Source organism: Rhipicephalus sanguineus, chromosome 5, assembly GCF_013339695.2.
Source record: "Rhipicephalus sanguineus isolate Rsan-2018 chromosome 5, BIME_Rsan_1.4, whole genome shotgun sequence".
NCBI classification, from domain to species: domain Eukaryota; kingdom Metazoa; phylum Arthropoda; class Arachnida; order Ixodida; family Ixodidae; genus Rhipicephalus; species Rhipicephalus sanguineus.
This window is the reverse complement of record NC_051180.1, coordinates 110,108,720-110,121,464: the sequence shown is the minus strand read 5'-3', so window position 1 is coordinate 110,121,464 and position 12,745 is coordinate 110,108,720.

The following is a 12,745-nucleotide window of genomic DNA, read 5'->3' as shown; positions in this document are numbered from 1 at the left end:
TCACAAATAGTCAATAAAATGTACGTAGCTATCAACGATTCGACCTTATCCATTGTGAATACGCTAGCCACGGGAGAAATCAGGCAGCATTTATACACACATGTGGGTGCTATAAAATTGCCAATGTGTAACGGCCTATCTTAGCATGGCCTGACTATAAACACCGACAAACCCGGCAGTTCGGACGCCCACATTGCAAACCATTTAAAAGCACCGTCCTTTTCATGACTGCGTCGGTTTCCGGACGAATATTACTAACATATATCTGTCTATAACGTCATTATATACTATGAGGGACATGCTCTCGTGTCCACCCCTAAGATGTCGGCGCTGTGACATGAATATTTGTATCGTCTCCTTTCTCTGGAAGTTGAAATGGTGACGGCTTACAATAGGTACATGATACATACATGAAGCGGTGCAACTGATCATGTTGGATATTTCAAATTAACGTGTGCTGAAAAAAAAAAATAAAGAAAAAGAGCTCACGGAAAATAGTGAGAAGTCAGCCGTCCTTGTAATTCTGCTACATTTGCTATTTGTGATTAATGCGGTGTGTACAGTCACATTGGCGCCCTACGAGAACTCTGCAAGATCAGCCAATTACCTCATGTTTAGACGATGGGGTTTCGTTTTGGAAATAAGTACAGTTCTGAACGAAAATCAGTGTTCACGCGATGCAGTTCATTATGTCAGGAAAGATGCAACGGTTGCTGAAGTTAAGCACGAGGTCTCTACATGTGAGAAGACCCGCGTACTTTTGAAAAAGCGTTCGGAAAGTACGAGAGCCAATTTTAAAAGTGTTCTTGAAAAAAAAAAAGACAAAAGAAGAGAGAGAGATCGCTTTACGTTCACCCGCGTCGCCATTAAAACGTGCAGGCTGTCGACCTTCGCGCTTGACATCAGAAGTAACGGCGCGTGCTGGCATTGCATTAGAAGGAGGCAGGCACGTAGCCAGGATTTTTTTTCGGGGAGGGCCCAAGGCCTAATTATTCGAAAGAAAGTCTTTTCATGCAAAAAGAAAAGAAATTGCCCGGGAACATAAAAGGCTGGACGAATTCCGGGGGGGGGGGGGGGCGGGCCCCCCGGGCCCCCCCCTTGCCTACGTGCCTGGAAGGAGGTGTCACCCTCAGCGAGCACCATGGCGCTGTCGTTAAGGGAACGCTCTAAACCTACCGTGATGAGCCTTTTGCCTTCGTCGCACTCATTTTGATGACGTTTATGAGATTCACAGTACATGTAGGTGTTGACAAAACACGCGTGTTAAAGAATCACCTTTACTCAACCTGAAGCGAAGGCGTTCAAATTAAATACTCCGTTGCTGAACTTCCCCGGATAATGCAGCTGCTGCCAGATTCTTGATAAGGCGAATCGTTTTGTGCGTGGCTTACTTCACAGGACCAGCCTTGTTATCCTGCTACGTCAACTTAGTACAGCCGCAAGGTATCTGCATGGTCTGCAGCCGCGAGTGTTTCCTGATTTTCGTGACAAACAGCAACGAGTTTTCGATCTTTCGAACCATTCTGTGTACCACAGAGTTCTGCTTAGCAACTTTCAAAAGCATTGTAATGACCTGAGGAACTTGATTGCACGTACCACCTCAGCGTTACAATAGCGCATGCATTTTGCTAATGCTTTACAGACCAGTGATTGCAACCAAATGACATATCAGTCAACTTTTCGTGCATTTGGAAAACTTAATCACGTACACATCTGACACCTAGTGTTTTTTAAAGTCCATTTCTTTTTGCATGATGTCCGCAGATGGACACGTCTACCCAGCAATTCAAGGTTTAGGACTATGTCCTCGCCACCGGCATCTGTTCAAGCGAGCTTCAGTGGCCGTACGCGAAACGCGCAGCGTGTGATTGAGTGAGAGTTAGTTCATGAACACAGAACAAAGGTCATGATGAAAGAAATGGTATGTTGAGCAGAAGAAGCAAAGGCTGTGGGACGAGATGCTTCGTTGTGATGCATGCTCCCTCCCTATTTAGGAGATTACGCGCCTGCGCGGCTCTTAAGCGATCTTTTAACTTGGCCGGGGTCCGACAGCTCCTTGTGAAAATGCCCAAAGTGTGCGGCTCCATCTTCTAGAGTGTACATTCATCACCTGCGGTATCTCTGACCACAGGTGATGAGGGCTACTTTTGATTGAGGAATCTAAAAGCTGTCGAGATACGATCAAATCAGGCAGACATTTACGGACGTGTTCTCCTGTAAGATAGTTTCACTAAGCCACTACCGCAATTTATTTATGAGCAGGGCCTTCAGGATTTTATTTAGATACATATATCTATACTGCAGTAAACAATAAGTAAAACAATATTGCTGGCGATGATGCTGACTATAGCGACAATGACGGTATTGATGTAACAAGAGCCTCACACTTGCTTCTACTGTTGAATAGATGTAATCAGTTGGTAAATGTTGAGGTAATTGTGACGTTATACTTGATACCGTTTCGCAGTCGCCTTGTTTGTTTAATTGTTTAACGTGGAAGCCGTGAGAAATGCACGAGAAAGCACACAGTGTAAAGGCATAAAATGCCGATTTTCCGAGCCGGGTGAGTAATCGCCACAAAGCGCCAATAAACCATTACATACGCAGTAAATTTAAAGTGGACGCGCTGTTGTACCCCAGTTCGCCTAAGTGGTAACTCAAATTCGCCGGCGTTATAACTTGCTTATTATTTCCAGTATCCCCTAAACATCGACATAGTTTATCCAAACAGAACATTTCAGACGTTTGTTTTGAGTCCAAGTAGGGAGTTTTAATGCATAGCTGTACCGCTGCGGTCTCTTGGCAGGTAAGCTCTCGCACTGTTAAGCTCGGGGACGCGGGTTCGATACCCGACCACGGCATTTCGATGGGGGTGAAATGCAAGAAAAAACACCCTCGTACTTTGATTTAGGTGTACATTAATGAGTCCCACGTAGTCAAAATTAACGAGGAGTCTCCCATTATATACGGCGTACCTCATAATTTAGTTTCGGCATGTCAAATCCCACAAATAATTATTATGGGACATGGTGGAGAATGCAGAGCACTGGTACCTGCATTTAAGCTCGCATAAAGTTGAGGTCGCGAGAAACTTTTCCAATTTACTGCCGTACCAAAAAGTTATGGCATATGCCTAATCGATATCACTCTAAAGAGGTTCTTTATAAAATGGCCTTCACAGCGGCTTTTTATTTTGTGTTTTTTGTTCCATCATATATCGTTCAGCACGACCCACGAATCGGAACAGTGGTCATTACATTTCTTTTGAGGACTGATTCCGTGTACGTCATCCTTCAGTTACTTCCGAGATTTTCCACGGTTCCGTCTTTATGCGCGGAAAAATTTGCGAGCACGACCGTGACCCAGTTATGACGCGCGGCGGGGCAGCGTCCGATGATGTTCATGCGCGCGTATACACAGGCGTCAGAGCGCAATGCGACGGCGCCCACGTTCAAACCACGCCGGGACGACGACGCTGAAGCCGGCGGCAGCTCCGCCTCATGCTCGCGTGCGCGGCGCACGCGCGGGCGATTTCGGGCCGGCATTTTCCGAGCGGAAACCGTGCGAGACCAAAGAAAAAAAAAAACGGTTTCCCTAAAGCGTGGTGTATACATGGTCTCGCCACGATGCCCACGGAGTGCGTGATAGTACGTTATCGTGTTGTTGTTCTGCTGTCGTGCCTCTTCTTCGGTTACGTATGGCCACTTCCCTTCCCCACTCCCAATTGACGGCCAGAGAAAGCAAGAGAGAGAGAGAGAGAGAGCTTGGCTGAATGTAGCACGGCGGCGGCGGCGGCGGCGGCAGTGCTGCCGCCTCGGCGTCCGTCCTTGCTTTTGTTTACTGTTTGGAAACCGTGTCGCGATCTCGGAGCGGAAACCAGAGCCTCCGGCTGCCCCAGTCCAGAGAGATTCACTCTTTCCTTACATATTCACGAGATATCGCACGAAGGGCACTCTTTAAAAAAAGCCAGATAGTTGCTTGTCCTATTTGTTTCTGTTAGCGTTCAGAAGCACTATTAACTGTCTGGACAGTTAAAAACGTTCCCAAATATACTGATGTAGCAACGCGCTTACAGGTTCGGTTTTCATACTTTGTGGGGTTTTACGTCCCAAACCACGATATGATTGTGAGGGACGCCGTATAGTGGAGGGCTCCGGAAAATTTTTAACATCGGGTATTCTTTAACGTACACCTAAATCTAAGAACACGGGCCTCAAGCAATTTGCCTCCACCAAAATGTGGCCTCCGCGGCCGGGATTCAATCCCGCGACCTTCGGGTCAGCAGTCGAGCAGCCTAACCACTAGACCCCCTTGGCGGGTCACAGGTTCGATTTTCAGCGACTAAAGTCGGCCGCTTACAGAGCTTGTATAAACTCTCGCAAACCATCTGAAATAGAGCACTCGGCTTTGCTCCCGGGATTCCATGTCTTAATTAAGAGATGTCCCAAGATTCCATGTCTCCCGAAATTCCATGACACAAGTCAATAAGGGCGACCTCCAGGGGAATATAAAAGCTTGAAGAGATGAAAAGTAATTCAACAGGGGGTGTCGCTTTCGCACTTGCTCTCTTCTCCTCCTCGCCTTCCGTGGTTGGGGGAGAAGGATCAGGAGTGCTAAGGAAGGCAGTTGCTGCTTTGACGAGGACAAGTCCGCTTGTCGAAACGTCGGCGCCAGCGACATTCCCTCGAAGGATTTATCATCAACCCAAGTCATCATGCGACAAAAACACGAAGTAATTTCTCCTCATCGTACATATAAGATACAGGATACATCATCGTGTCACATATAAATTCACCTGCACGATCAAAGAGGGTAAAAAGTCTCAAGATATTGAGTCTCAAACGAAAAAGGTGTAGTGGAAACGATAATAAGGTTAGTAAAATAATATTCTAAGAATAACTGTGTCTGCTTTGTTACTTTAGACGATATTCTAAGTACAAATTAAAAGCTAGATGTTGCCGACGAAAGTGTTACCTTTGGCTTAAAATTGATGGCGTCATCTCCGATAAAGCGAGTCAAGGCGTTCAGGCTTTAAGCTAAACCCATGTGACTCAAAGTTGGACGGACCACCAGTACATGCACATCAAACTGCGCCACATTGAGCATTTTTTTTTTTGTTAACACGAAAGTGTTTTATGCCGGGGTCCACCAAGACTTCAGTGACGTATTTCAGTCACGGAAATGACGTCGAAAAATTTACACGATCACATGGCAAGAAAAAAGTTCCGTTAACGGGCATCGAACCCACGACTGCTCGGTCCGCAACAACGGATGCCGGGCACGCTATCCACTGCGCCACGGTCACAGACTAGAGGCTTTACAAACGCGCCTTTTATATCTACCACTCTCCAGATCGGCGGGGTGGTGTTGCCCTCTGGGAGCGGTAAAGTAAAGTAATTCGTCATTACTGTGGCCTCCGCTATTAGCATCCGCAACGCGTTACACGTCCGTCCCATTCGGCGCGTTTTCAATACAAGTTCAATTTTGTCAACACACCGCTAGGTAGCGATCGTAGCCCAAGCGTCGCAAAAGCGTTGACCTCGCTCATAGCACCACGCTAATCCAAACCGAAAATAGCCCTGCGACGCACGCCTGCCTCACCTGACTGTAACACCGCGTTCCCCACTCACGCGCTCGCCCCGAGGAAGATTGCGTCCGAGCTACCAGGTCGGCACGACGCGCTTTGCGTTTCCGCTAGTCCGGCCGCGGTGTTCAATCACATTTTAACATGCCGCGGGGTGGCGACCCAGTTCTGCGTCCAATATGCGACGCTCTTCTGGCTATCACACCTCGTTCTCTGATTACGCTTGCACCGTTAACTACTACAGCTACCACAAGGGTCTGTTTAACCATTTAACATGGACGTCAGTCGTCGGTATGGAGACGTACCACCAATCATCAAAGTGGGTGCATCCACGTTAAATGCCAGACATCAATATACATTGTACAAACTCTCTTATATCAATGTACAGTAAACATTCAGTTACTTCTGTAAGGGCACGCTTTACTTTCATGTTATTCCGATTCCTATGCAGCCGAGAGGTTCCGTATTAAGTCCAAAGTCCAAATTGATAACAACGTAGCCCGTGTCGTATCTTATATGTGCGAGTGAAAGCGTGTGAGGGTAGCCGACGATCGCGACTCAAGTGGAGAGGAAACTCGCCGGTTATCTTCGCCCCGCGAAAGGCGCATGGGGTTCTGGATGGGAGGCTGCGTGGTGCTTACAGGAACTGCGTGCCTTGAGCGGCAGTGCGCACCTTCTCTTGACAGGGATCAGTCGACGGCTCATACCTTTGTACATGCTGCGTTCTCACCGCTCAGTTTACGTTGAAGCAACAAACAGCACGAAAGTAGCTTCGCTCGCTGGAGCGGCTGCTCTTCCTCTGCGCCATAATTCTGTGGAGTTATGCCAAGTCGGATGCTAAAAGAGTTAGCTGAGGGGGGGGGGGTCCCATTAGCGCATGGGGGGTCCCGGGTGGGAGACTGCGAGGTTCTTAGAAGAATTGCGTGCCTTGAGCGGCCGTGCTCACCTTCTCTTGACAACGATCAGTCGACGGCTCATACCTTTGTACATGCTGCGTTCTCACCGCTCTGTTTACGTTGAAGCAACAAACAGCACGAAAGTAGCTTCGCTCGCTGAAGCGGCTGCGCTTCCTTTACGCCAGAATTCTGCGGAGTTACGCCAGGTCGGATGCTAAAACAGTGAGCTGCTGGCCTTAATTACTTTGTATAACATTCCAATTTGTCGCTATCGCGTTCATTGCTTCGCTCTTGCGAAGAAACTATGACATTTTTAACAAATGAGCTGCTTAAGCTTGATGTAAAGCCGTGTGGAGCGTGTCAAAAAAATTGGCCGCGTATCTGCGTGCTTCGCTGCAAATGTCGTCTAAAGACGATAGAAGAGGCGCTGCGTGAGATATGAACGCCATCTGGCAATACGTCGGGAAACGTGAATGCTGTGTTGCGGGCTGGTAGTCCCGGCACAGCAGCAGGCAAGACCGGCGGTGACCAACGCGACCGGCGGGGACGCCAGCCAGCCCGAACACGCGGTTTGGCGCGAAGCGCCGAAGCAGAAGAAACGTCCGCACTCAACGAGTACTCTCCACACACTCTTTTAGATGCGAAGTATCTTAGCGGAGCTCAATCCGGTGGTGGTGGTGTGCGGCGTGACCACCCTTACTGCGCATGCGCATTAGTGATGCAGAACTATCGATGGTACTATCGATACTATCGATAGCTGAGTCACTATCGAACTATCGATGGTAAAAGATACTCTCGATAGCACTATCGATAGTAAGTACTATCGATAGTTTGAAATCAACAGCGCGCACTCATTGCAGAATAAACTTGGTTCCCCGTGCGTGTGGTACATAGTGCAGCCGGAGGAGCAGGCTGAAGGGCAAGAAAGTTGACATGCTTGAGTTCTTCACCAGAGTGCTTTGCTGACACATGGTCATAAAGTCAAACTATTCAGCTGTAGCGGAAAAGAAGCCGTTACATGCGGTGGGACTCCGCGGCTTGAGATTTATATTGTATTTCATGATTTCAAAATTAAACAATTATCAAGAACTAAGTTTGTTATTTATAAGATGTAACTGGTTGCTTTTAAATGTTAATTTATCGATGGACATATGCCGCCAATTTCACTGCGCGAAAAATTTCTCTCGCCAAAAATTTGCTCATAAATTAAGCGAAGCTGATAGTAGGCTATCGCGAATATTTTGGCAGTTTGGCCAGCCAGCAACAGCATCGTTATTCGTAACACTATATGGATAGTTTTTCACGTGGCTGTGAGGGTGAAGAATGCTGCAGCAAGACAGGGAAATACGAAGCTCTTTGTTTGGTCGAACTTGTGCCCAGAAAATCAAAACTCAACACACAAGCGATACACGCTGCGCACTGATAGCGGCGAGAACAGTCGCCGGCCGTCGAGTATAATCTGATAATCGGTGGAACGCTTCGTCTTTTATACATCAGTCATCAAACCTTCCAGTGTTATCGCTGGTGCTGGCGTAGGCTATCGAATAAACTTGACTATTCGCGTCCGGTGCTTAATTGTTGCAATGATCTCAAACAATCGCCAAGCTTCTCAAACATTGCGGCGCGGTCTGCGTCAAAAGCTGCTCTGTGGGTGACACCCGAATACATCAAAACAAAGCAATAAACGCGCGTGGCAGTAATATCGCTCGTAATATTACCGATGGTACTACCGATTCGACTATCGATCGTTTATCGATAGTTTGTTTACACTATCGATAGTCCCAAAGAAACTATCGATACTATCGATAGTCAAATTACCGATAGTTCTGTATCACTAATGCGCATACCCTCTCCACACACCTCCTCTCCACTCACCCTCTCCACTTTTCCTCTCCCCTTCCACTCTCCACTGTCCCTCTCCCCTCCCCATCTGCCATACCCCTCTCCCCTCCCCCTTTCCACTGTTCCTCTGAAACGAGGGCTAGACATGCCGAAATTCTCTCCTGCGCAACGCCGCGATGAGCTCGAGCGCATGCGCGTCCCCTCCCCTTCTCTCTCCTCTCCTACGCTGCCCCCCTCTCGACCGCCTGTCGACCGCGTTCCCCGCTCGCCCTGTGAGAATTAACGGCCAGGCTAGATGGAAGATACGACGCGCGTAGCGTCCCTCTTCGCGTTCCACGACGCGAGGTCGGTAGCATGCCCAACGAACGCCAACGGAACGCGATCGTGCAAGTGCTCCGGCTTCGCATCGCCTCATGGTCCCCTTTAGCGGGAGATGGTGTAAAGTTTTTATATTCACGTCGCCTGGGTAAAGCAGGAATGCCAGAGCGGCGTCCCATGGCACTAGTACAGTGCAATACTGAACTGAAACCGAAACACAACAATGAGCTCGCGCAGAGGGCACGGAGGAAGTGAAGTTTCGGCGCAGTCGCATTTTCAGCGCAGCTTAAGAAACTAGGGTCTCTAAAATTACGTATCTATGTATTTTCTATTAAAGGAACACACCACCTAATACTTACCTAGTGATGTTGCGCCTCAGATATGCGTAATGTTTGTTTTTTGATCAACCATGTACACAAGTATGAACCTAGTGAGCCGTTCACGATGGCTGGCCCTTGTGCAAGTGGTTCAACTTTGGCCGAGTGGCTGAATCGAGGTACGTGCCGACAAACAGAAAGACAGACAGAAGGACAGACAGAAAGACAGACCAAAATTTCTGCGTTTAAGTTCCCCCAAGAAAGACTATCGTCTTTAAAACTCGGAGGGTATGCGCCATAGCAAGTGGGTATGTGCCAAACAGCTCCTAGCATAGAATAGCCATGTGTAGTATAATATAGTAACGGAAGTGAGAATGAGGGCGACTGATGTGAGGATGAGATGGAACAAAAGGAGGTGAGGGATGGTAAAGTGGCATAGCCTCGTATAGTATACAGTAGGTACGTACCAAGCGGCTCCTAGCATAGCATAGCCATGCATAGTATAGTATAGCAAGGGAGTGGGAGAGGGTAGTGATAGTGTGGAGGAAGGAAAGGAGGAGGGTAGAGCATGGCATAGCCTTACATATAGCTTAGCAAGGGGATAGGAAAGGGATGTGGGAGTGAGGAGGACTGATCTAAGGGTGGGGAGAAGGAAAAGGAGCAGGTGAAAGGGTAAACCATAGCATAGCCATGTACAGTATAGTATAGCAAGGGGTGGGAAAGAGACGTGAGGGCGAGGAGGAGGGAAAGAAGGAGAGAGGGAAATATAGAAAAGAAGTAAATAAAGAAAGACAAATGAAAGAAAGAAGAAGATGATGAAGAAAGAACTCATTCTGCGTTCGCCAGGTGGTGGCGCTTACTTGCCGGCTCCGCTGTTTAAATTCCACAGGTGTGGAACTGGCTTTAATTTTTTCTGCACACCTGTGGTACTTTGAACAGCATTGTCATTTCATACCAGCGGCAACTCAACGCTCTCGCAACGTACAGCACACGGTGCTCCAAACCTTTCCATTTTTTCTCAACATATGGACAACTTACCGCAGCTTAACACTGTCCCGTAGTACAGTATGCAGTACTCTAAACCATTTCTTTTTTTTTTTCTAAACACGCTTTCGAATAGTAGAGTACACAGTCCGCCATCGGAGAATGTATGGTGTAGAATTGTTTGGAAGGTCTTATTTGCATGCACAGCTGCTTACAGCTCTCCCTTGGCAGAGTACATGTAGTACTCCAAAGCGTTTTCAGTTTTTCTAAAAACACGGTACTTTAAATCGTTCCCCTTTCATCTAAACATAAAATAACGCAAATAACTGAACCTTCAGAATTTGTACTTGACAGTAAGAGAGACAGCTCACCGTTTCCCAGAGTAAGGTATACCAAAGTCTATATTCGTTATGAAAAGTCACAGTTTCGCCGCAAGGGCGAAGCAACGATTGCGGTAGCAACAAATTGGGATGTTATACGAAGTAAGGCTAGCAGCTAGCTTTTTTTTTTGTATAGATGTCGCGTAACTCAACAAAACGCTGGTTTAAGGGAGTACGGGCGCTCCAGGGACCGAAGCAGTTTTCTTGCTGTCAATTTTCTAAACGCGAAGAAAGCGTTGAGAAGCACATCAGGTTTTCGAGCCGTCTCCTGATTTCTGTCGAGATGGCGCTCGCGACCGCACCCTTATGAGCAAAGTTCGAAGTTTATGTTCGAGCGACGCAGCCCCCCCCCTCTCCTCCCCTCCCTCCCACCGAAGCTCCTTCGCCCGAGTGAATGCGGCTGGGGCGTTTTTCAGGAGCCATCGACTACAGACCTTGCACGCGGGGCGATGTTATCGCATGAACCCTTCGTGCGACGGAGGTGATTGGCTCGTTCCATCTCTGTTTCAGGCGCGTTTGTCCCCAGCGCTTGCGTGCTTTTACTCGCACGTAGAGCATATACGATGCGCAGGGCGTGGTATCGATTTTGACTTTATATGGAACTTGATGGCGACGACAACAGGAAAAACCCGCCGAGTGTCTATATAATTGCTATCGCAATAAAAGAATGGCCTTGCGAGTGCCACCTCTTTGGACTCTTTGTGATTAGCATGGGGCTCTCCCATGTATAGTAGAGCGCACAGTATTCTAAATCGTTTCCCTTTTCCAAACGCACACAACGAATTGCCCAATTCTGCAGTGAAACAGCATAGAGGACAACTAGTCCTGCAGTGCTATTGGTCAATGTAGAAGCTATGCCGTATGTTGGCTAGATGATGCATCAGTGTTTGCTATTGTAGGCTAGTTCTTGTTATAACAGAGATCTCTTCTTTTTTCATTCTCACTTAAATGGCGCTCGAGCACGGACAACATAGGCAACAACCTGACTCGGGGCTGTCCGACTTTCTCGGTGCTTATATATGGTAACTCTACGCTGATGCAAATGACACTTGCACCTCGTGCAAACTATACGTTTGCGGACCGTGTTCGTGGGCTACGTCATCTGCGTGCCTCTCGATGAAATGCGTCGCTTCATTTTTACCGGCTTAGCTGAGGTCGGAGGAGCATCAAGCAACCGTGGAGTAAGCTAGTGAAGAATAAGGACTCCGTCGGCTAGATGGTGCCAATGGCGTAGTCAGAGGAGGGCGCACCAGGCCCGTGCACCCCCCCCCCCACCCCCAGAAATTTTTTTCTGCAATGGGATACACAGCACAATAGGACACTCGACCACACTTACCTGCCCGGATCCCACGTCGGATCAAGAGCGTGCCCCACCCCCCGAAAAATGTTTCTGCCTACGCCACGGGATGGTGCCTATGCTTGCTTAACGTGTTATTCGTGGCTTAAAGTTCGAAACATGAAAAGGAAAAGGGAAAAGGAAGTGATGAAAGCTCCATACCTTCCCAGTCCTTTTTTCATGTTTCAAAGTTTTCGTCTGAAACGCAACATGTTAAGATAGTGGAGAATAAAGTGCAAGTGCGTATTCGTTGCCATGCCCTCTTCGCCACGCTGTCATAATGCCACCCTCCCTATCTTTCCGCTTGTTTCTTCTTTCCTTCGCTGCGCCAGCATCATCGCCATCGTTCTCAGTCGTGCATAGATGTGACGTCACGGTGTCGTATCGTTTCGCCGTTATGATGGCATGGCGTCTACCAAGACATATAGGGAATAACTTGTTCCGCTCGCCATCATCACGAATCATGAATTTTTGACGTCAATATACATAAGTAGTATCGCTAGCGTGATGAAATTTTTTGTTCATAAACAAGTAAGCAAGCTGGTAGAAAAGGGTCGTATTCACAGTGGTGGAGTACACTTGTGGCAGTAAATAAAGAGTTTAAGGTCCAAGGCCGGCTAATTCAAGGCAGTCGCTTTTAAATGAGCGAGGGAGCTGAGGCTGTCCGAAGCCACAACCTTGCACGTAAACTAACAGACAATGAAGCCACAGAAAACTTATAAGAAGGTAATTGTTATAGGCAGTTGCTATACTTAACTGAAAGGGAAAAGTCCATGCAGCACCATGCTGCTCACTTAACCCACACTTATACACCACTCCTTGTCTCGAAAGCTTTGCAAGCGAAATCCTGCTACTTCTTGAGGTTTTACGTGCCAAAACCACAATGGAATTATGAGGCACACCTTAGTCAGAGGCTCCGGAGTAATTTTTGACCACCCCTGGGGTTTATTAACGTACACCTAAATCTGAGTACACGGGTGTTCTTGCACTTAGCCCCCTGAAATGCTGGCCCCTGTGGTCGGGAGTCGAACCCGCGTCCTCGAGGTTAGCACTCCAACAGCTTAGCCACTAAGCTACCATGGCGGGAT